This window comes from Peromyscus leucopus, chromosome 15 (genome assembly GCF_004664715.2).
Source record: "Peromyscus leucopus breed LL Stock chromosome 15, UCI_PerLeu_2.1, whole genome shotgun sequence".
In the NCBI taxonomy this organism is placed as follows: domain Eukaryota; kingdom Metazoa; phylum Chordata; class Mammalia; order Rodentia; family Cricetidae; genus Peromyscus; species Peromyscus leucopus.
In genome coordinates, this window is record NC_051076.1 from 8,472,920 (window position 1) to 8,477,428 (window position 4,509).

Below are 4,509 nucleotides of genomic sequence, written 5' to 3' on the forward strand. Positions count from 1 at the left end.
CTTATATAACTTTCTCTGCCCAGCCATATTACTTCCTTCCTCATGCTGAGATTAAAGGTATGTGATTCCTAAGTGCTGGGATTAAAATTGGGTGCCACCACTGCCTGGCTATTTCTCTCCTAGACTGAATCAATCTCATGCAGTCCAGGGTGGCTTTGAACTCACAGAGAGCCAGACGAATCTCTGTGCTAGGATTAAAGATATGTGCCACCACTGCCTGGCCTCTATGTTTAATCTAGTGGCTTGTTCTGTTCTCTGATCTTCAGCCAAATTTTATTTGATACACAATATAGCACCACATTTCCCCTTTTTTGTCTAAAATAATAAAAGAAGGTAATAACTAATATAAGAAAAACTATATACAATAAATATATATAATATATACAGCCAAAAATTACATTAACAATGTCCAGTCCATTAACATTTGACAGATTCAGAGAAAATACTCCATTATTTATCCTATTTTGATGAGTCCAAAGTGTTGTACCTAATTCATTTTCTATTCTAACTTGTATTACCAACCCAAAACTATATTTTGATGTCTTTCAATCTTATACACTTTATACCTCTTTAGTGAGTTTCTTCTCTGAATTTGTTAACAAGGAAAACTATATAATTATCTAGTCTTCAATTTCTTCAGAGACTGGAGAAGGAAATAATATTACCTGAGTAAGCAGTAAGGGCAAACAAGTGACTTCCAAACAATGTTAGAAATGACAGAAACAGCTGGCTGCCTGGACAGCCACCCAAGGTTCCTCTGCAATGTTGGGGCATCCATCTTTGGCCTACGGCCCTAGCATATCTGACAGATTTATCTGTGAAGCAGGATATTGTGAAAGACCTTCCTACCTTCTCTTGGCAAGGTTCGGCAGTCCTTTCTCTTGTGTTCTGCTTATCCATTTTGAACAGCATACTGTCAGCAGTCAAGATAAAGGCATTTTCTTGCCCAGTGGCTAACTTTTGCCACAAAGAAAATAAATTCCATATGGAGTTTCTTCGATGCCCATCATCTTTTCTGAAGTAGATTAGTGCTACCAGCAGTGGACATGTCTCATTGTCATTAATAAAAATCTATGTTATTAAAACATCTTAAATACCATGTTCTATAGCTCTCTGAAGTGTTTGAAGATGACCTGAAGATATATCTAAAATATATCTCTGTTTGACCTTGAAAACATACCTAACATTACTACAAGTTGATTGCAATAACTAACTACTAACTTGCATTTCTTTATATCCAAATGAGTTGGTAATAATAACTTTCAAGGACTAGCAATTAAATTGTTAAATGAGCTGTATAGGTACAATACATTGAACAAGAGTAGAAATGTATTTACAGTATGTTCTAACAAAAATAATCTCAAGTTTGTATCAAAATACACAATTTGTATACAATATACAAAAATTCAATCCAATGTAAAATATTTAAAACAGGTAGTTGCTTTTTTAAAAGTAGATTCAATAATCTATCATTTTGCCTTATCATATCCATATTCTCTTTTTTCTTTTCAGAGTAGATTCAATAATCTACCCTTTTATCCTACCATTTCTATATCTTTTTTTTTCAGAGTAGATTCAATAATTTACCTTTTATCTTACTATATCTATATCCTCTTTCTTTTTCTTTTTTTTTTTTCAAACAAGAATGCTGAATCTAATCTCATTTGTTTAGCTTTTTTTCTTGACCATTATCAATTAACAACTTGTAACCAATCATCCTAAACAATAACAATTATCTATAAGCCACTGAACGACTTATAGATACCTACTTCTTGGGAATGTGGGTTTTGTGTTCTTAAAACTACTTCCTGCTGTCTGGCAGGAAGAACCAGGGCGGGGGTGGGGTGGTGAAGGCATCTTTAGGGGACCCTGAAAAGAAAATTTTGGATTAATTGTCAAGTCCTGGGGGAGGTAGTTGTATCATTTGTTGTCCATTCTCTGTGTAATGGGAAAGTGCAGGGCTTGTCTTAAGTCCCAGCTAAAGTAGTCTGTGAGGCTGGATCATCTCAACTAGTCACCTAGAGATTGTCCTGAGCAGTTTGTAGTCCAAAGCCAATTTTTAGGTGATGTTTGTCAGCTTAGTGGTGTTATCATAATCTATGTGGAATCATCATTGTCCTATCATCTTTTTGGAGACTTCAGAGATTGCATTAGGTAAGATTATTTCTTTTCTTGGTAATTTTTTTTCCAGATAGTTCTCCCTTCTTTGGTTGCTTATTTGTCTAAACGTATTTAAATTTCTCAAGATGGTTGTTTTTATTTTTCTGAAAAGACAAAAACAAAACCTTTCCCCAACCCTAACTTTGGGGAGTTTCTAAATCTAATTTTATCCATTTTGATTTATAGTTTCTCCTGATTTTTTGTTCTCTCTTCTATAGCTGTTCTATCATCCAGAGCTATATGGTTTTTTATAATAGGCATTAGGTTCTTTAATTGCTCTGGGAAGGAGTTTCCTCGATGATGAAAGGAAATGACTGAGCCGAATTTGACATGTGGGCCTGAGAGAGGCCCCTCAAGGCATTTCCCGATGGCAAAGGATTACCTTGTCTGTCCGTTGTTGATCTACACTCATTAGGCCAATGTCTGCCTTTGCCACAGCTTCTGCACAATCCAGAAGGGAAGGGCATTCTATTGGGATTATTCTTAGCAAATCATTGTTTCTAGGAATGCCCTGATTACAGTCCCTTTTTAGGTGACCTTGTTTACCAAAATTAAAACATTTAACATTTCAATTTTTCTTCAAACCTCTGGAAATCACCTCTCCTATCCAAGTATCATCATGGTGAAGAGATTCAATATTGATTGTATCTCAGATCCATTCCTCCATAGGTACTGCTCTTGCCTTTAATGGCCTAATTATCCTTTTGCATTGTGCACTAGAATTTTCAAAAGCCAGAGAGTCAATTACTATTTGTCTATCTTCTGAATTTGGTATCAAGCAATACCAACATTTCCTCCAATTTACTACCGTCAGCATCAACACAGCAGACATACCTTTAGTTTTAGCTATTAACAGGAAGCTTCTAAGGAAGATGTAGAAGTCTATCCCAGAGACCACACATTAGTGAGAACACTGGCTCCCTCTGGGAACCTTTTCTGGGATCTTAAAGATGAACAGAGGAAATATTAAAATGCCAGAGTATATGACAGGTGAGTCAGAGGCTGGAAAATGTTCTCTTCACATGGCCAACTCATTCCTGTTCACAGAAGTCTGAGTGACTGTTTGATAAACAACAAAACAAACTCAACCAAATCAAAGGAAAATGGGGTTTCATATAACACAGTATCTAAAAGTAGATGGGACAGAGTAAAGGGCCAACTGGTGGCAGGTAAGTCCACAGCCTGCTGCGATGGGTCCTTCCAGCATCAATCAGATTTCTTCTCATGTTTTCTCAAGGTTATTTTTTTTATAGATGTGGTGATTTAAACAAGAGTCTAATAGGCAGGCAGGCAGGCAGGTTTCAATCATTGGTTTCAGGATCTGCCTGTGCCATGTAGGCATCTAACTCAGCATCCAGGTGTCCTTTAGTTTTCGACATGTATGCATCCAATTGGTTGTCCAGCTGCTCCTTGGTCAATACAGAGTGAGTGAGGGCACCTTCCCTCTGCCATGACCTCGTCCTTGGCCCCCAAACCCCCTCTTCCCCGACCTATCATACTCTGACCTCAGAGTGATATCCTGCCCCTAAGCAGGGTTCTGGTGGCACATCCCCCACATAGTCCACCTCAGGGGGCAAATCTCTCTGGATCATGGGTAGGCCTCTTCCTCCAATTGCTTCCCTGGCCAGGGCACCTATGGGTCATGCTAAATGTGCCTGGATGTTACTCTTACCCAGGAGCTGCTTTTCCTGGAACTCACTCTGTAGCCCAGGCTGGCCTCGAACTCACAGAGATCTGCCTGCATCTGCCTCCTGAGTGCTGGGATTAGAGGCGTGCGCCACCACCGTCCGGCTTCTGCTTAAGTTTTAATGCTGCCTGGACACAGGGTCTCTTCTCCATCTGCTGGGCCAGTCTTCTGTTTCTGCCACTAGCTAGCTGCCGCTGCGGCATCGAAGCCCGAATACTCACCGGCATCAGCCAATTGGTCTTCAGCGTGTTAGTAAAGCGCTCATGTAGAGACATCTTGGTCGTGCGTTTCAGCACAACTTTTGGCGCTGACTCTGGAGCCATCTTCAGATCCCGAGACTCGAAGGAGACGGATGCCAGCACTCCTCCCGGGGCTGCCATCACGGCTGCGGTGGGCAGGCCGGGGGGCGGGGGGCAGCCAAACCTGAGCCGATGGGGGACCGCTCGGGTTATCTAGATGGGCGGTTGGGTTAGATGCTTAAACAGTATGATGCGAAGCTCACTCGTGTGGGTTGGGTATCTAGACAGCCGATCCTCCCGATCTTCCCACTTGTCAGGCCTGCCCTTTCCTGCCTCTCCCCGCTTGGTGTCCCAAAACAAAATCCCAAGAGGTGGGGTGGAGACTCCAGCCCGGTGGAGCCAGTGGCTGCAAAGCCACAGGCA

The 4,509-nt window shown here is 40.9% G+C and overlaps 1 pseudogene; it reads right to left on the minus strand.

The window, feature by feature from the left end:
* Positions 1–3,461: 3,461 nt before the first annotated feature.
* On the minus strand, positions 3,462–4,170 carry LOC114698205 (annotated as a pseudogene).
* Between the last annotated feature and the right edge of the window lie 339 nt (positions 4,171–4,509).